The sequence below is a fragment of the Phoca vitulina genome, unplaced genomic scaffold (genome assembly GCF_004348235.1).
Source record: "Phoca vitulina isolate PV1807 unplaced genomic scaffold, GSC_HSeal_1.0 scaffold3, whole genome shotgun sequence".
NCBI lineage: Eukaryota > Metazoa > Chordata > Mammalia > Carnivora > Phocidae > Phoca > Phoca vitulina.
The window spans coordinates 20,826,545-20,848,427 of NW_022589706.1; positions in this window are offsets into that span (position 1 = coordinate 20,826,545).

The following is a 21,883-nucleotide window of genomic DNA, read 5'->3' on the forward strand; positions in this document are numbered from 1 at the left end:
CACAAGGTGTATACAAACCTTTCATGTTTGTGACTCACAGTAACCTTTGACAATAGATTTTGAAACTTTGAGATTACCTCCAACATGTTTGATAATGTCTAAACATGAGCTAATGATGTCATGTATATATGTACATAATAAGTATGTATGTCTGTTTATATATGTATTTTTTTTCCAGATACTAACTCCTTTCATAAACCTCTCTTCTCTCCATCTCTTCTTTTTGCCTTCCTGAAGTCACTAATTTTTGCAAGACTTCTTATCTCCCAATCTAACCTTTTTCCAAGGATTCTTTGACAGGGATTTATTATTAACTAAGGTTAGGGAAGATGAACAGTGCTTTTGGTTGATATTCCTCTCGGGGGACTGCCTTATATTAGGCTATTTTTAAGATCCAGAGGAAAGACTCTCAAATGAGCTGTGATTATCATCCAAAGTGAGTAATGTTAGATTAAGTCTTGACTTTAGGAACTGCTGTTGATTTGTGCTTTTATCTTGCTTTTATCAGGTACTTTAGGGATATAAAGTTAACTTATAAATGAAATTCTGAACCACCTGTAGTTAAACAAAAGTAAACACACTAAACCTCAATATTCAAACTTAAACAATTCAGATAACAAAATACTGCTGTTACAGGTATATCTTTTATCTGACATCTGACCTAGTTTCATAGTTTGAAAGTCACTTAGTCTGCTTATTTGTTGCCACAGTGTTTTTGATGTGCACTGCTTTATAACTGCATATTTCCACTTACAGTCCTTCATGTCCAGAGTATAGTTCAGTTCATCTTTTACTGTCACAGTTATTTTCTTCTCTTAAAACAATTGTTTAAATGTCAGACATCATTGAAATATTAAAAAAAAAAAAACAAAAAACCGTAAGATCACAAGTTCTAAATCCTAGGGCAAAAAATATTAAAAGGTTTCAGGATGTGATTTATCTTAATTATCCGCTAGGTTCCTTTCCATTTCTAACCGCTGGCTACGGTTTAAAGGAGTAAGGAGTCATTTAAGCTTTTTTCTCTTTTTATAACCTTCTTCCTCCCCAGCCCAATATATTCTTTGAAGTCAGCAGGCCAGGGCTTTCTCCAAAAAACTCCCCTCCTAAATTTCAATTTGGAAAAGAAGGAAAAAAAATTCAGACTCAGAAAATACTTATCTTTTAAATGTGACCTTTACATAGCAACTAGGGTATTTGCCATTTCTTTCACAGTCTAAATCAAACTTAAATATGAGCAGGGAGACCAAATGACATTGAAAATTAGAGTTTTTGCAGCATTTGGATAATTTACAAAATTTTCCTGTCACTGAATATAAACTCAGGCCTATTTCACCGACCGATTGCTTCTGCATCATATTACTTGTAAAAAGTATAAAAGATATACTGTTTGTGTAAACATAATCATAAGATTATAAATTTTAGTCTTAAATTTGCTTTGTTGTGAGTGCTTAATTTAACCGACCTTCACGTTCTATTTTGTGACTGCATCCTCTTTCTTCTATTAGCTGTTCATTTTTCACCAGTTACACAATGTTTAAAATAGACAAGTCTTTAGTAATCGACTTAGTCCATAATGCATTCCATCTTGATTTTTCCTTTCCAAAGTAGTAGAAAGTGTATGCTACATTTTACTATCTTAGTATAATATGAAGTCATATTATATCAAAAGATGTATCATGCTGTTATAAGGAAATGTCCTCTTCAAAATTTTAATATGGAGTTATATAGGACAGACAGGACACAGCTGCATTAACCAGTCAGTTGAGAATAAATATGTCACCCTGTATTCCACATACTGTGCATTTTTCAGTCACACACTCATCTGCCAAAACTTATGACTCTGAATTATGTTAACAATTTTGGTTTAGGTCAGTGCACACAATTTAAACACCTACACAATAGCCTGTATTTTCATTCCCCTATTGAGAGTCTCTATTCAGCAGGATGGATACATTTAGAAAGATAAAGAGAAGTATGTCTATGGACAGTCTTCCTTAGTTATTTTCATTTGAGCTCACATGCTGTCTGACCCATTTTACTTATGTGGCAGAAACACTATGAGAAATCCTTTTAAATCTTGAAAGAGTCATTTGTAAAAAATGTAGTGTACACATACACGCAAACATACAATGGACAAATGGCTAAAGTGCCAGGAATCATACTTTTTTTTTTCTTTGCTACTTTCTGGAGTGGAGGCACACACATGTAAAACTATGGGCAATCCTAGAAATAACAAGGACTCCTTAGCTATAAAAAAGTAATATATGGTGTATGGAGTGTACTGAGTCGATTCATTGCTTTTCAGGGGAACATTCCTATTTTGACCCCTGAATAAATCAGCTAATGTCTTAAAAGCTAAAATTGAATTGCCCTTTCCTTAGCCTAAGTATAAACGCAATTATTGTAGATATTATCAGACTCAATATTCCCTAGATGTGGAGACTTCTACAAATTGATGCTACGTGAATAAACGTATTTATATACTTTTGAAATAAACTTAATTATTAAAAAATGTCTCTTTTTTTTAAAACAAGTATTCAAAAATGTGCTCTCTTTTCAGAGAATGCCTCACCTTATCTTCTTAGGAGATATTTTTATTAAATTTATAATCCTGTGTGTTATATTTTACCTGATTCAGGAAATAACCTATTATTATATTTTTGTTTCTACAAATATTGTGAATGACCCACAATGTGTTTAATAGTATTTTACATTTAAAAAGTAATTACTTTGACATATTAAGTTCCAACATAGGAAGAGCTTGGAAGTTGTCATTCCTATCCTTAAAACAACAACAAAGGGATGGCTGGGTGGCTCAGTTGGTTAAGCATGTGTCTTTGACTCAGGTCATGATCCCAGGGTCCTGGGATCGAGCCCCGCATTGGGCTCCCTGCTCAGCGGGAAGCCTGCTTCTCCCTCTCCCACTCCCCCTGCTTGTGTTCCCTCTCTCGCTGTGTCTCTATCTGTCAAATAAATAAATAAAATCTTTAAAAAAGAAAAAGAAAAAAGAAAAGTCTATAAGATATAGACTCTGTCTGAGAAGGAATACTTAGGGAAACCCAAAGTCAGCAGGGTAGACAAAAACAGGAACATTAAAGGAATGTGAATCCTCTCTTACCTACAGCTGTAGCAAACATTAAACACACTCCAACTCAACATAAAATCTCACAATACAGGTCTATGTACCTCAGTTCCTATTATTTGATACAGCATGTCTGGCTTTCAGCAAATCAATTACAAAATATGTCAAAAGGCAATTAAAAAAAAGTCTGAAAAGGAAACATTATCATTATAACCAAACCCACATATAATGAGCATGTGGGAATTATCACACAGGGGATTTTAAATAACTTTGATTAATATGTTAAGGGCACTGTTGGAAAAAGTAAATATGTTAAGGGCCCTGTTGCAAGAATAGATGAGTATTATAACCAGGGGTAGGGCAATTCTAAGAATTTATTAAGGAAGGCACTTGCTGTGTTGAGCATTGGGTGTTATATGTAAGTAATGAATCACTAAATTCTACTCCTGAAACTAATATAGTGCTATATGTTAACTACCTAGAATTTAAATAAAAATTTGAAAAAAAAATTAAAAGAAAAATGCTAGCAAAAAAAAAAAAAAAACAACACTGTAAGAAAAAGAAAAAATGCCTTTGACAGATTCAACAGTAGACATGACATGGCTAAGGAAAAAAATCAGTAAGTTTAAAGATAGTTAATTGAAATTGAAAGAAAAAAAAGAATTAAAAAAAACAAAATATGAAAGAACCATAGTTCAAAGAAGAAATCTTTTATTTTTCTTATTCTCACTTGGTTATCAAAAAGATAATTGTTTGTTTAAACAAATAATAATAATAGTAGCAATGTAGTAGTTGATTATAACATATGAAGAAATAAAATAAAAGACATCAATGTCACAGTGGTTAGGAGGAATTGGTAATACTTTGTCACAAGTTAACTGCACAGCAGGTGAGGTGGTATAGTGTATTTGAAAGCGTTTTTAGAGTCCTTAAAAATGGACATTGTAAATTCTAGGGAGACCATTAAAATTTTGTGAAAGAATGATTATGCTAAGAAGAGGAGATAAACTGAGAGGTCCTAGAACCTAGCATCTGGCTCTTTTTTTTTTTTTTTTTTTTTTTTAAGATTTTATTTATTTATGTGTGAGAGAGAGAGAGCAGGGGGAGGAGCAGAGGGAGAGGGACAAGCAGATTCCAAGTTGAGCCTGGAATGTCCCATATTGACAGAAAGTAAGGAAAGGCTCAGATACACACACACACACTATGAGAATTATGTAATTGGTGTGGGGGTGATGAGAGAGCGTGTCCATTGGATACAGGAGCCAACCGAAAGAGCTTCTAAAAGTCAAAGCTGGAAAACTTTGCATCACAAAAATAAAATAATTCTAAATTGTGGCCCAAAGTAGAAAATCAACATCCATGATATAAATAATTGAGTAAACAAATAAATCAGAAAGAATAGACTAATCTCTTTTGCAGCAGAATTACAAATAATTTATGCAGATACTCTACCCCTATGAAGGTGGGACATAATTCCCCCTCCTTAAGTGTAGATTGCTCCTAATGACTTCCCTCCGTAAAGTACACTTTATAAAGGAGGATAAATGAGTAACTTTAGAGGCAGAAACTTGAGAAATACTACCTCAGCCAGGTAAGTAATGATCCTATCAATTGTGATGAGTCATGTTAGTAGCATGTGGCCTTGATATGATATGATATGATAAAAATGGTACTTTACCCCGGTGGTTTTCCTTCCCCAAACCCATATCCCCAGTTTAATTATAAGAAAAATACTCAGAGAAGTCCCAAATGAAGGACAGTCTATAAAATACTTGACTGGTACCTCTCAACATGTCAATGTCATAAAAAAATGGAAAGTTTGAGAAATTATCATAGCCAAGAGGAGCTTAAGTTAGACATGATGACTGAAAGTCATGCTGGGTGAGGTGCTGGAACAGAAAAAGGATATTGGATGAAACCTAAGAAAATTTAATAAAATATAATCCTATATTAATGTCAATATTTTTCATTAACTATCAGAATTATACCATACTAGTGTAAGATGTAATAGGGGGAACTGGTTGTGAGGTTTATGGGAACTCTCAATGTTCTTTGCAACTTTCTTATAAATCTTAAACTATTTTAAAATACAAAGTTACTAAACATATAACATGTGAAAATTATTTAGCATTTAATCTATGATAAAAAAAGCAAATATTTAAAGTGATTTATTTAAAATGTATTGTTAGTTTCACTATTATAGATAACATTCAACAAACCAATGATTCATGCACAAATCTCTGCCTCATTTTGTTGTAAAATTAAACCAAATAAAACAACATAATATATATAATTAACAAGCTGATCTTAATAGTCCAAAATGCATGCCCAAGAACACATGGTATTTTGTAATTAGACTGATAGGGGCATATTAGAAAAGCATTAAAAAGAAATCTTTGGGATTCCAAAATATTCATACATTTATAAGAATTACTTCTCACGTAAAGTTAAGGTGCAATTTAAAATATATTTGGTCAATCTCCAAAACCAGGGACAAAATACAGGAAACATAGAAAATATTTTAAGTGACCATTGTGAAATACTACCCTGTCTAAAATTATTTGGGGCATTCCTGAAACTGCCTAAATTTCAATAACCAGGAGATTACTATTTTCTTTTTAAGGTATTTACAGTCTGAGTAATGGCACAAATATGATGAGTGGACTCTTTGGAGAAATATATGTTTATATATTCAAATTAATGAGATGAAGTTAAAAAAACCAAACTATGCTATTATATTTCTCAGGCTCCACATAGATCTGGGGAGGAGTAGGAAGACATGAATTTTAAGTCTAACTTCACATAACAACTTTCCTGTTTTATATGCTGCTAACTTGGTCAAAATGGTAATTTGGAAGAAGTCTATCCAAAAGTTCTCTCATTTGAACTGATTTAAAAATATATTTGGGGGGGGGAATATATATATATATTTAAATGGGTCATTTTGCCCTTCAGATTAATTTTCAATGTTTCTTGCCTTGCTAGCAGGTTTTTAAAATGTCCACTAAAATGGTCAGATTAAGGTTGATTCCTGATAGATAAAAAGCATTTTTAGAGTCAGTATATCTTTGATGAATCCTTAAAATCCCTAGTTTTGAAAATGCCAAATTGACAGGTCACTTCAAATGTGTTTAGGTGAAGATAAACAATCATATACAATTAAAGAATATATATGTTTATGATTAGGACCACATATGAGAGATTCTGTTTTCTTATTTTATTTGTTTTATTTTAATCTGAATTATTTTTGACAGAGTTGTTGGGAGTGTTTAATACATAATCAGATCTTTAACCCTTTGCTTATTATAGGTCTGCTACTCATTTGTCCTTCAACCTTATTTCTTTTTAAGTAAGTAAGTACGTAAGTAAGGCCTGGTGTTTAAACCCAATGACCTGGAATTGGAAATTATTCCCTCAGAAAAGTAGCAGTCCTATAAATAACTTGGGCCATAGATATAAAAAGAGTCAATTATTTAGTTTTAAATGGTCATTTTGCTCATTCACTAGTTTAAAAATATTTGAAAAAATCATAGTTTTCTATATAGGAAATTTGAAGAAAGAAACTGCTGGCTTCATGATATAGTAAGCTCATATGTATACATTTTGGTTTCCTTTAAGCCAGTTTTTTTGTTTGTTGATTTTAGTTGCAATATTTAAAAATCAGAATGTTTCACATGAAAGTATAAATTTCCAGCTTCTTTGGAAGAATGAACATGCTGGTCAGTAGCACTTTCTCTGAAACAGTGTTGGATTTTCTTGGTTGTAGTGCCATTTTGTACGGCCATGTAGCCATTCAAAAACCAGCTCCTAGAGAGAATTCTGCAAAATTTCTGAATGATATCGATTTTCTATACATATTTAAAGAAAAGAAGTCCAAAGCTTTTATGTCCATAGCTTTATAGCATCTTTCTAAATCTATTGCTCATGTTAAAAGCCAAGTGTATTTACATACATGCATTCATTTTAGCTCTTGCTTACATGCTTTCATCCACATAGCTCTTGATTCAAAAAATGCATTTTCAGACTGATGAATCACAGACCTGGACCTCTGAAACAAATAATACATTATATGTTAAAAAAAAAAAAAAAAAAGAAGAAGAAGAAGATACTAGGAAGGGAAAAATGAAGGGGGGGGATTGGAGGCAGAGACAAACCATGAGAGACTATGGACTCTGAGAAACAAACTGAGGGTTCTAGAGGGGAGGGGGCTGGGGGGATGGGTTAGCCTGGTGATGGGTATTAAAGAGGGCACGTTCTGCATGGAGCACTAGGTGTTATACGCAAACAATGAATCATGGAACACTACATCAAAAACTAATGGTGTAATGTATGGTGATTAACATAACATAATAAAATTAAAAAATGAAAAAAAATGGTTTTTCAGCAAATAAAAGATGTGACTCACAAAACTGTTAATTTGCCTTTAATTTTTCTCCTGCTTCACAGAAAAAAATAATTTAACCCAATATTTAATGAGTTGTCTTATATTGATTTGGTACTCTTCTGTTTGAACTATTGCTATATTGTTACTTTTATACTATAAGCAAAACATGGTTCTAAGATTCTATACTAGAATCATAGTTTCCTATTCATTGCCATATAAAAGCTAACAGGAATTAGGGAAGCATCAAAAATAGACAAAAATATGTATGATTCTTTAGTTTACAGTCTTAAAATATATATATATTTTAAAAATTTAGTTATCAACAAAAATAGAGTTATTAGATAAAGTCACATCATTAATCCATATTTAACTTTTTACTTCTCTTTCTTGCTAGTTTCTCCCTGCAATTCATTTACACAATTTGAAATCTGAGTATCAGTATTAGCCTTTCTATCTGACTCATAAAAAAAGACAGAGATGTTTCCCTATATCAGTAAATGTGTCCTAATTTAAAAAACTGTCAGTGAAAAATTGTTAAAAAAGCATTCTTATTTTCACTCAAATTTTGGGTTCATATTGAATAAACACATTGACTCATGTTCCAACTGGCACTGGAATTATTATTTTTAATTTGATCAGAAATCGAATGTAGACACTTATAAAGTAGATGTACCTAAATTTAGTGTAAAATCGCTCCAAATCAACTCCTAGAATATTCTATTTAGCTGCAATCATTTAGCATATACAATAAAACAATATTATAACTAATATGTATGTTCCAATTGTCTTAAACTTTTAAAAATTTAATTGGACTATGGAAAACAATATTTGAAGAAAAGCATACACAAATGTCTATTTTAAGAAGCAGATAAAACTGAGCTGGAAGATTGGAAAATGAAATTATATTATTTACTCACTCTTTTCCTTTCTATAGTTACTTTCGCATTCAGTGATACAAGCAAGTTTTAATTAGCCAATAGAATTTGAGTTTAATTAAAAAAAGAGCTAAATAATAGTGTTTCCTTCACAAAAAAATTATCTTATTAATGAATGTATAATAAATAGGGTATTAATTTCAGTGTTGCTTATTAATTTATTTTCATGGGTATTTTAAGAAAATTTTGACACTATGTGGATATTGATAGCACTGGATAAAATGTCTCAATTGTAATAAAATTAACAATAGATCCTGGCTTTTAAAATAGACTTTTATTATTTATAAATCATTTCTCTAAATATTATCTTGTTTAATCCCAACAACTTGGTCACATAAATATATTTCTCTACATATTGCTGAACTAGAAATATATTTAAGTGGTTATACAACGTGCCTAATGTCTCATTAGGAATGAGTTAGAAAAAATAACTTAGTGTAATTTTTTATGCATATTTTTTCATTTAAACTGTTATTTATTTATCACCTACCATTTGCCAAATAGTTTTCCTGAGTTCTGGAAGGTAGAAAAATTAATTAAGTTACTGACTCTGCTCTTGGTGAGCTCATTACTTCATAGGAGGAATTGATCTTTCAACTGGAACACAAGTGGAAATAGGATATATGTTATAGTAAAGTTATGCACAAACAATGGTGTGCTGGAAACCAGCTTTCTGGGAGGTGGGCAGGGGATGGGAAGTGAAGGGAAGAGCCCTGATTTGCCCATTACTATAGTGTAAGTATTTTTACCATGGTTGATTTAAAGCTCATAGCAGTTTAAATATCAGCTTGAAAATTCCTGAATATTTAATAATTGGTTCTCACCAGTGGTAAAATTCACCACTGGAAGTGTGGTGGAAACATAAAGGAAGGATTGATTAATTCTGCCTGGAATGGGATGGGAAAAGCTTCAGAGCACAGAGAATTTGAGCTAAGCCTTGAAGATGAGCAAGATTTCAGGACAGAGAATAAGGAAGAATGATCCATGCAGAGGGAAAGTTATATGCAAATATAAGAATCCTGAAATAAAAACTGGAATGGGGGTAGGGTGAAATGGATTTGTCCAAGATGGCTGCACAGGAAAATCCTGAATTCACTCTTCAAATGGACACACCAAATCTGAAAAAGATGTGAAAACTAGATGAACTGTTTTCTACAACAAAGGATAAAAGAGCTACATCAAGATGGTTAAACAAGTCAGAAACATTGTTTCACCAAGCCAACCCTGGCCTGGTGACACACAAAAGGGAAGGATCTCACCAGACAGGCACTTCTCTCAGAGTAATGAGGGGTTGGTGTCCCACATCAGGTATCCAGCCCTTGGGATATGTACTGGAAAGACAAAACCCCAGAAAATCTAGCTTGGAAAATCAACAAAACTGATATCCAGAGGTCCCAAAGTGCTGTAGGAAACTGAGATTATATGTGAGGGAGATTCATTTGCTAATCCAGAAACATTGGCTGGAGGGGCAGGGGACAGTTGCGACCCTCCCTGTGGTAGAGCCACTGGCAGATGCACTTGTTGCATTCTTCATGTAGCCTGCTGGGACAGATGGGCAAGTTCAAGTGTGACACTCTCCTACCACCTTTCTGGGAAGAATAGGGACTACTGATTATAGCACTTGTTAATACTGGAGAGCACAGGCAGTTGCAGCCTCCCCCATTCCTTGGGATAAGCAAGCATGAACCATCATGGAGTTCTCCTCTTCCCTAGTTAAGCTGGTGAACATGGGTGTTGCAACACTCCCTTGCCCCCTGGCTGGGACTGGTGAGCATGAGCAATTACAGCATCCTCCCTCTCCCAACCTAAATGTAGCTAAGCAAGTTTGCTGCATTGCTGAAGCATATGGGCACTTGTATACAAGACATTTTCCCACTGCCTTTCTGAAGCTAGCATGTGTACCAGCCTACTACCTCTCCAGCTGCCTTGCTAAAGCCAAGAAGTTGGAATTTCAGAGCTCCATGGGACTGTAACAATTGCAAAGACAGCTCTTGGCAGGCCACAACCCTCAAGGCACTGCACAGATATCAGACTGAAACATAACTCCAGTCTTCTGGTGAAAAGGCCTATTAGCATGCAACTTCAGCCTGAGGGAAAGGGTGCAGGTTTCTCTTTTCCCTAGAGGCAAAAGAGGCATACCCAGGGACCATAAACAAGGAGACACAATCCTTGTGCTTCCACTTAGCCTTTTCATAACTTTACAAAACTTCTCAGAAAAAATCATCCCCAAGCGTATGCCTCCAGATCTTTTGGACTGAAAGCCAATAGGGATTACAACTGTGGCCCCACAGGATTGTATATATTTGCATACTTTAGAAGCTCCTGCCTGGGGGTATGGCTTCCAATCGGCCTGAAACTAGGTACCAAATGAAATTCCTCCCCTTGGATCACTGATAAGTTTGGCACACCCTCAACAACCGATATAAGTTAAGTATAAATCAGGTGGCTTAGGAAATCACAAAAGTTTAAGACACAAACAAGAACTAGGGTAAGGCTGAACATGAAGGACGATAACCTACACAAGATCACTCTTTCAAGACTGAGAGAATTAGCTGCCTTACTTTCTACATAAAAACAAACACAGAGTCAACAGATGAGAAAACAGACATATAGTTTCCAATGAAAGAACAAGACAAAAATTCAGAAAAAGGCCTTAATGATATGGAGATAAGTAATCTATCTGATAAAGAATTCAAAATAAAGGTCACAAAGATACTCACTGAATTCAGGAGAAGAATAGATGAGCACAGTGAGAACTCCACAAAAAGATACAAAACATGAGATAGTACCAAACAGAAGTCACAGAGCTAAACAATACAAAACCTGAACTGAAAAATACACCAGAGTGGTTCAACAGCAGACTGCATAAACTAGAAGTACAGATCAACAAACTGGAAGATAAAGCAGTGGAACTCAGAGAAGCAAAAAGGAAAAAATAATTTGTAAAAAGAAGATAACTTAAAAGACCTAAGGAATGACATCAAGCAGAATAACATTCACATTATACAGATTCCAGAAGAGAAGAGAGAAAGGAGCAGAAAACTTATTTGAAGAAATAATGGCTGAAGCCTAAAGAAGGAAACAGAGATCCAGATCTAAGAAGTCTAGTGAATTTGAAATAAAATGAACACAAAGAGGGCCATGCCAAGACATATTATAATTAAAATGACAAAAATTAAAATACCAGGGAAATGCCATAAGACTATCAGATTTCTTGGAAGGAAATTTGCGAGTCACAATTTGGCATATTCACAGAGCTGAAGGGAAAAAAAACTTACAACCAAGAATACTCTACCTGGCAAGGTTATCAATCAGACCTGAAAGAGAGACACAGATTTTTCCATATAAGCAAATCTAAAAAAGTTCATTACTACTAAAGTAGCCTTACAAGAAATATTAAAAGGACTTCTTTAAGATGAAAAGAAATAACACTAATTAATAACAACAAGAACAAACACATAAAAGTAAAAATTTCACTGGGAAAGGTAAAAGGTAAATATATAGTAAAGGTAGTGGCTTAATCACTTATAAAGCTACTAAAAAGATTAAAAGATAAAAACAGCAAATTTAACTAAAACTATAATAATCGGTTAAGGGATATATATAAAAGCAAGAAGGTGACACCAAAAATATAAAACATGGGGTGAGTAAAAATGTAGAATTTTGGAATGTATTCAAGTTTAAGTTGTTATCAACTTAGACTGTTATATACATAGGATGAGATATATGAACTTTAGGGTAACAAAAAGCAAAAAAATATAGTAAATATAAAAGAAAATGAGAAAGGCACGTAAATATAACACTAAAAAAAGACATCAAGACCATAAGGGAGGAGAGAAAGAGAAGAAAGTAATAGAGAAAAACTACAAAATCATCCAGGACACCATGAAAAAAATGGCGATAGGCACATACCTATCAATGATTACTTTAAATGTAAATGGACTAAATTCTCCAATCAAGAGATGTAGAGTAGCTGAATGGATTAAACAAACAAGACAAATTACATATATATATATATATATCCTACAAAGCCTCACATTAGAAGTAAAGATACAAACAGACTGAAAGTGAAGAAATGGAAACAGATATTCCATGCAAATGGAAATGAAAACAGAGCTGGTATAGCTATACTCATATCAGAAAAAGAGACTAAAATAAAGACTCTAATAAAAGACAAAGAGTAGCACTAAATAATGATAAAGGGGTCAACCCAGCAAGAAGTTATAACATTTATAAATATTTATGTACCCAACAAAAGTATACCTAAATATATAAAGCAAATATTAATAGACCTAATGGGAGAAGTTGACAACAATACAATAATAGCAAGGGACTTTAATGCCCCACTTACATCCACCAATATATCATCCAGACAGAAGATCAATAAGGAAATGTACCTTAAATGACACATTAGACCAAATTAATTTAATAGGTATATACAGAACATTCCATCCAAGAGCAGTAAAATATATATTCTTCTCAAGTGTATAAGGAACAGTCTCTAAGATAAATAACATGTTAGGCCACAAAACAAATTTCAATATTTAAGAAGACTGAAGTCATATCAAGAAAATTTTCTGGCCACAATGTTATGAAATTAGACATCAATTTAAAGAAGAAAACAGGAAAACTACAAATACATGAAGATTAAACCACATGTTACTGAACAACTACTGTGGTCACAAAAGAAATTAAAGTAGCAATAAAATATGTACACATAAATGCAAAAAGACATAATTTGACAAAATCTATGGATGCGGCAAAAGTTGTTCTAAGAAGGAATTCATAGCAATTCAGGCCTATCTCAAGAAACAAGAAAAATCTCAAATAAACAATCTAACTTTATACCTAAAGGAACTAGAAAAAGAAGAATGGAACCTAAAGTTAGTAGAAGGAATAAAATAATAAAAATCAGAGTGGAAATAAAAGATAAAGAGACTAAATGATAATAGAAATGATCAATGAAACTAAGAGCAGTTTCTTTAAAAGATCAACAAAACTGACAAACTTTGATTAGACTCACAAGAAAAAAAGAGAAGGCTCAAGTAAATAAGATCAAAAATGAAAGAGGAGACTTTACAACTGATACCACAGATATACAAAGGATCATAAGAGACTACTGTGAACAATTATATTCCAAAAAATTGGACAAACTAAAAGAAATAGATAAATTCTGAGACACATACAACTTGCAAAGCCTGAATCATGAAGAAATAGAAAATCTGAATAGAACAATAACTAGTAAGAAGATTGATCAGTAATCACAAACCTCCCAACAAACAAAAGTCCAGGACCAGACAGCTTCACTGGTGAATTCAACCAAACAATCAAAGACTTAATACCTACTCTTCTCAAACTCTTCCAGAAAATTAAAGAGGAAGGAAAGCTCTCCAAATCATTTATGAGGCAAACGTTATCAGGCAAAGGTCTGATACCAAAACCAGAGAAGGATATCACCAAAAAATAAAACTATAAACTATAAGGCCAATAAATTTAGTGAAACTAGATGTAAAATCCTTAATAAAATATTAGCAAACCAAATTCAACAGTATATTAAAAGGATTATTCACCATGATCAAGTGGAATTTGCTTCAGGAATGCAGAATAGTACAACAGCAAGTAGATCAACATGATACACCACATTAACAAAATGAAAGATAAAAATTGTATGATCATCTCAACACATGCAGAAAAAGCATTTTACAGAATTTAACATTCATTTATGATAAAAACTCTCAACAAAGTGGGTATGGAGGGAATACACCTCAATGTAATAAAGGCCATATATGACAAAATCATTGATAACATAATATTCAGCCTTGAAAAGCTGCATGTTTTTCTTCTAAAATCAGGACAAGAAAAAGATGCCCACTAACTCCACTTTTATTCAACATAGTACAGGAAGTACTAGCCAGAGCAATTAGGCAAGAGAAATAAAAGGCATCCAAATTGGAAAGGAAGATGAAAACTGTTACTATTTGCAGATGACAGGCTATTATATAGAGAAAGTCTTAAAGACCACCAAGAAACTGTTAGAACTAAATGAAGAACTCAGTTAAGTTGCAGGATACAAAATTAATAGAGAAAAATTTGTTGCATTTCCATACATAATAATAAACTATTAGAGAGACAAACCAAACATTTCCATTTAAAATTGCATCAAAAAATACCCAGGGATAAATTTAGCTAAGGAGGTAAAGGACATGTACTCTGAAAGACATTGATGAAAGAAATTAAAGAAGACACAAATACATGGAAAGCTATTTTGTGCTCATGGATTGGAAGAATTAACATTATTAAAATGTCTGTACTATCCAAAGTCATCCTGCAGATTCAATGCAATCCCTACCAAAATTCCAATGAAATTTTCCACAAAACTAGAACAAATAATTATAAAATTTGTATAGAATGACAAAAGACCCTGAATAACTGAAACAGTCTTGAGAAAGAGAAAAAAAGCCAGGGATATCACACTCCCTGATTTCAAACAATACTGCAATGCTATACTAATCAAAGCCCTGGGCCTGGGTGGTTCAGTTGGTCAAGCATCTGACCCTTGATTTTGGTTCAGGTCATGATCTCAGGGTGGTGAGAAGCCCCACATCAAGACCTGCCCTGGGTGTGGAGCCTGCTTAAGATTATCTCTCTCCCTCTCCTTCTGCCTGTCTTGTCCCCTCTCTCTTGCTCTAAAAACAAAAAACAAACAAACAAAACAACAACAACAAAACCCTATACAGACTCATAGATCAATAGAATAGAATAAAGAGCCCAGATATAAACCTACACATTCGTGGTCAATTAATTAAGTCCAACAAAGGAGGCAATAATATAAAATGGAGAAAAGATAGTCTCTTCAATAAATGGGGTTGAGAACCTGGACAGCTATATGCAAAAGAATGAATCTGGACCACTATAGTGCACCATATACAAAAATCAAACCAAAATGGATAAAGACTTGAATGTAAGACTTGAAATCATAAAACCCATAGAGGAAAACATAAATGGTAAGTTCCTTAACATCGGTCTAAGTGATTTTTTTTTTATCTGACTCCAAAGATGAAGGAAATAAGAGCAAAAACAAACAGATTAGACTACATCAAACTAAAAGTCATTTGCACAGCAAAGGAAACCATCAACAAAGCAAAAAGGCTAAGGCAGAAGTTATTTGCAAATGATATACCAATAAGGGGTTGATAGTCAAAATATATAAAGAATTCATACAACTCAACACCAAAAAACCAAATAATCCAATTTAAAAATGGGTGAAGGATCTGAATAGACATTTCTTTGAAGACATACAGATGGCCAACAGACACATTAAAAAAAATGCTCAATATCACTAATCATCGGGAAATGCAAGTCAAAAAGACAGATATCATTTCACACCACTCAGAATAGCTAGTAGCAAAAAGACAAGAAATATCAGTGTTGGCAAGGATGTGGAGAAAAGAAAACCCTCATACACTGTTGGTGGGAATGTAAATGGCCCAGCCACTATGGAAAACAGCATGGAGTTTTCTCAAAAAACTAAAAATAGAAATACCATATGATCCAGTAATTCCACTTTTCAGTATTTACCTGAAGAAAATGAAAATAGTAATTTGAAGTTATATGCACTCCTGTTTACTGCAGCATTATTCACAATAGCTAATATATGGAAGCAACCTATGTGTCCATCTATAGATGAATGGATAAAGAAGATACAGTATATATACACAATGTAATACTACTGAGCCATAAAAAAAATGAATCTTACCATTTGCAACAACATGGATAGAACTTGATGGTATTATGTTAAGTGAAAAAAGTCAGACAGAGAAAGGAAAATGTTGCATGATTTTACTTATATGCGGAACCTAAAATCAAACAAAACCATACCTAAACTCATACAAAAGATTGGTGGTTGCCAGAGGGGAGGCAATTGAAGGAGGGAGCAGTGAAAAGGTGAAAGAGATTAGGAAGTACAAACTTCTAGCTATTAATAAATCATGGGGATATAATGTACATCATGGGTAATATAGTCAATAGAATTGTCAATAACTTGGTAAGGTGACAGATGGTAACTAGACTTATTGTGGTGACCATGTCACAATGTATAAAATGTCAAATCATTATGTTGTACACCTGAAACTAACACAATATTGTATGTCAATTATACCACAATTAAAAAAAAAAAGAAGAATGCAGAGAGCTCAGGGTCTGCTTTGGCATGTCTGAGCAGAGCTGAGACTGGAGCTCTGGAAGGTGAGAGTTACACTGAGCCAGATTTTTAAGAACCTTGAATGGCTGCAAAAGGAGTTTTGATTTTTACGTAGAAAATTAAAGTCTCTGGAAGGGTTCACAAAACCCATTTGAAGAATAACCAACAAAACAGTCCAAATACACATGGATTCTGCCAAATGGCCAGAACTTCTACGATCATGACAAGTCAATTACTTTTAACAGGGGTTTAATATTCTGACCACTGTTTATCTCAGACTTTCTCTTATCTTCTCCACTATAACTGTTTCTGAAGCAACGTAAGGGATAAAATTCATTGTGTGAGATATGGAAGGAGAATGTAATCGTAGTCCTAAAAAAGCACATTAAAGTGGAAAGTTAAGCAAAAAATGCAAAATTTTACAAATTTAGAGGTTTTTTTCTTTTTTTAAATAACATTTTGTGTAACAAAAAATTTCTTTAGATTGAATCATCTAAGAAATACCTTAGTGGTTTTTCTATTGGAGCAGTTATCTATGTAGATGACATTTACTATTTCAAATGGTATCATATCGATAAATAATACAGAGTTGTTAATATTCCCAGTCTGCTTTGTTCAATATTCTCTCTTTATGCTACATTGAAAACAAAAACAAAAACAAGGATGTGGGGCAAAGATTGCCCATATCTGAATATAATGTGTAAGTCTTTCCCCAGGCAAAACATAAAGAGGGAGAGGAAATATTCAAATATGGAATCGAAGTGAATTTTTAGCCGTTTCATGGTTAGACATTTATTAAAAGTTTCAAACTTGGTGATTTTATGTAATATATTTCTTCCATCTGGAAAAAGAACAACCTTATAACCCATTAGAACAAAACCATCTGCATTTTAATAACAATTTTATTGGTCAATTTTTTTTCCTTATTAATCTGTTGATGGAAAATAAAAACAGATTGACCTAAGGCTTATAAATAAAACTTCAGTGTGGGAAACAATTTTATCCTTGACAAAGTTTAAATTTGTATTAAAGAATTTATAATGCAGGGTTAGGGACTCAGAATTTTTACCCCTGGGCAAATAATCCTCTCTGTGAGTGTTTTGTGGATTATCACTAACAATATTATGCTTGGTTTCATTTAAGCAAGATTCTATGAAGTTGATGTTTTTTAAATGGAAATAAACTCTACAAGAAGAGGTATAACGGTTTCCCTTGCTATCCGAAAATAGAGCATTCCCTTTCAATAAGCTCAAATGGCATAAAGCATGGAAGCAACTTCTATTTCATAAAAGTGAAAATCTTTTTGGATTTCTTTTGGTTAGTGTAAACAGGTACTATTACAGATTTTTTGTAAAAGCAAAGTGTCAGAAAGCAAACTTTCGGATAGCAAGGGAAACCTGTAATTTGAATGTCAAGGATTATTTTCCTTTCAATATTGTGGTCTTTCCAGATACTACCTGTTTTCCCAATAACCCTACATCCCTCTCCTAATCTTTCTAGTTGGCTAGCCTAAAGATTTATAATCCACTTCCAAATACTCACTGTACGTTTGGAGAATTTTCATTTTCTTTTTATTTATGTATTTATCTTATCTATTTAGAACTAGCTGGAGTTTAATTGCCATAATTGCAAAGGTAGCAGTGTTGCTAAAATTGTTTTAGGGTAAAGAGGATTATGAAACTACAAACACATATTTCCCATTGAAGCACTAGTAACAGCTCACTTATTAAGTCATCCTTTATACCTTTAAATTTCAATAAACACAAATGCATCAAAGCTTACTGAAACTCACAAAATGAATGATTGGAAAGTTCTAAAAGCCAGTCAGATAACTTCTCAAAACAATGTATTTTAGATAATATTTTTAGTCATGACATTTCCTTAGGAAATTATTATTCAATATTGCCAAAATCTGAAATAATTTTTTTAGTGATTTCAATCCTTTAAAATGTTTTATGGCCTAATAGATGGTCTGTTCTTGATAATGTTCCATGTGCCCTTGAGAAGAATGTGTATCCTGCTGTTTGTGGGTAGAAGGTTCTAAAGAAATGTTAGGTCTACTTGGTTTACAGTGTTGTTTACATTTCCCATTTAATATTAATACTCTTCCTAGTTATTCTATTCATCAAGAAAAGTGGGGAATTGAAGTCACCAACTATTTTTGTTGAATTGTCTGCTTCTTTCAATACCGACAGGTTTTATTTCATGTATTTTAGGGCTCTTTTGTTAAATACATATAAATGTTTTATGTCTTCTTGATGGAATATTACTTTCATCATTAACAATGTCTTAATTTGTCTCTAATAAATTAATCTATTGTATCTGATGTTAATATAGCTACTTCAATTGTCTTTTGGTTATTGTTTGCATGGTCTATCTTTTTTATTATTTTCAATCTCTTTTTGACTTTGAATCTAATGCATGTTTCTTGATGAGAGCAAATAGTTGATCATTTTGTTGTTGTTGTTGTTGTTTTAATATCCATTCAGCTGATCTCTGCCTTTTGATTGGAGTGTTTAGTCCATTTACATTACTGTAATTACTAATAAATTAGGATTTATGCCTTCCATTTCGCTATTTGCTTTCTGTATCTCTTATATTCTATTGTTCTATTTCTTCATTACTGGCATATTTATGTTAGAGCAATATTGTCTAGTATATCATTTTAATAGCCTTGTCATATCTGTTCTACTATTTTTTGAGTTACTTTTTAATAGTAGTCCTGGAGATTACAATTACCTCCTAATTTAAGACAAACTAATTCAGATTAATACCGATAGTATAACAAATATTTGCTTCAATAACATTTCGTTCCCTTACACCACCCTTTTGCTATTATTGTTACACAAATCATTTATATGGTATATGTCCATCAACACAGTTTTGTAATTATTGTTTTATGCAGTGGTCATTAAATCAGATAGAAGAAATGTATTACACACAAATGTATATTTATGCTGTCTTTTATATTTTCTTATGCAGTTACCTTTACTGGTGTTATTTCTTCATGCAGATTTTGGTTAATATTTGATGTCCTTTATTTCAATCTGATGGATAGTCATTAGTATTTCTTGTAGGCCAGTACACTAGTGATGAATGCTGTCAGTTTGTGTTTATCTGAGAATATCTCAATTTATTCTTTTTTTCTTTTTCTTTTTTTTTTTTTTTTAATATTTTATTTATTTATTTGACAGAGAGAGAGACAGAGAGAGGGAACACAAGCAGGGGGAGTGGGAGAGGGAGAAGCAGGCTTCCCGCTGAGCAGAGAGCCCGATGTGGGGCTCGATCCCAGGACCCTGGGATCATGACCTGAGCCAAAGGCAGACGCTTAACGACTGAGCCACCCAGGCGCCCCAATTTATTCTTTTTTTCTGAATGATAGCTTTGAGGTATGTGGAATTCTTGGTTGACAATCTTTTTCTTTCAGCACTTTGATTATGGCATTCCACTGCTTTTTGGCTTCCATGATTTCTGATGAGAAGTAAACTGTTAAGCATATTGGGGATTCTTTGTGTATGAGTCTCTTTTCTTTTGTTGCTTCAAATCCTCTCTTTGTCTTTTGTCAGTCTGACTATAATATGCATAGATGGAGATCTCTTTGAATTTATCTTTCTTAATGTTTGCTGAGCTTCTTGGATATGCATTTTAACATTTTGTATCACCTTTAGGAAGTTTTGGGCTGTTTTGCTTTATATATTCATCTTGATTTCTCTTTTCTCTCTTTCCTTCTGGGTCCCCCATTATGTGTGTATTGGTACACTTGTTTGTATCCCACAGATCTCTAAGTTCCATTCATTTTGATTTTTTTGTTGTTGTTGTTGTTGTTTCTTAGATTGGATAATCTTAATGAATTTATCTTGAAGTTTGCTGATTCTTTCTTTTGCCAGTTCAAATATGTTTTTGTATCACACTAGTGAAATTTTCATTTCTGCTATTGCATTTTTACAGAATTTGTATATAGTATATTGATGGTCTTAATGAACCATTGTTTTCAAAATTTCTTTTAGTTCTTTAGACATGATTAGCTTAAGTCCTTTGAACCTATTTGTAATGGCTAAAGTCTTTCTCCAGTAAATCCAATGTCTGCTTTTCTTTAGAGACAATTTTTAGGGACTGCTTTTTCTTGTATAGGACCCATACGTTGTTTCTTTTGTGTATCATATTTTGTTATTATTGAAAATTAGACATCTTTAATATTATGTGGTTACCCTGGAAATGAGACCTCTCCCTATAGTTTGGTTGTCATTTCTGTTTCTTCTTGTTGGTGTTTTGCTTTGTTTACTGTTTTCCTGAATGAATTCTCAATGTCTGTATTCTTTGTTATGTGCAACCAGTGAGTTCTCTCATCAGTTGTCTCAGGTGTCATTTATTGATTGGCAGAGATTTCCTTAAATTCCTTGAACCAATAAATCTCTCAGCTCTTGCCAAGTTGCTGTGCATGTTGCAATAGGTTTCAATACTCCAGCAGGAAGTTTATAGTTTTGTCTTAGCCTTCACTTCCTACTGTGCAGAGCCTCAAGGTCACTGAAAGGTGAGAGATTAGGGTCTTTGCATGTCTTTCATTGGCATGCACACAGCCTTGTACATGTGCCTGGTCTTCTAAATACCCAGGGATATGATGGAGATTTTCATCTTCCATATGGACGTATCATCTACCAGTTCTTTTAAGTGTTTTGGTCAACCTCTTGTTAGAATCAATGGTGTTACCACCTCAGGAAGCTGTGATGTTAAACAGTCACCACTGGTATTTTTAAACAAAATTAGGGGGGCGCCTGAGTGGCTCAGTTGGTTAAGCAACTGCCTTAGGCCCAGGTAATGATCCAGGGGTTCTGGGATTGAGCCCCACATCAGGCTTCCCTGATCAGTGGGGAGTCTGCTTCTCCCTCTGCCTCTGCCCGCCTCCCTCATGCTCTCTCTCTTTCTCTCTCAAATAAATAAATAAAATCTTAAAAAATAAATTAGGGATTTGGAGGTTTATGCAGAATGAGCTCTGAGAAGAAGTAAAGGAATGAAGCTTTACAGGGAGCTTCTAGTCAGGGATAATAGTTACAATCTTGTAACAATGGAATTTTGGGGACTCCAAACTTCTTGTGTCCACTTCAGTAGCTGCTAGGTGGCTGGTTTCCATAGTTACCAGAGGTGAAAGCCTAAGGAGTTAGATCTCAACCTGAGGTAGGAAACAATTGTTAAAAGTGCTGTTACTGTTCAAGAATCCAATAAAGATATCAATGATATTTATTTTATTTATGAAAGACTTGTTAGTATTGAGAATAAGAGATAAT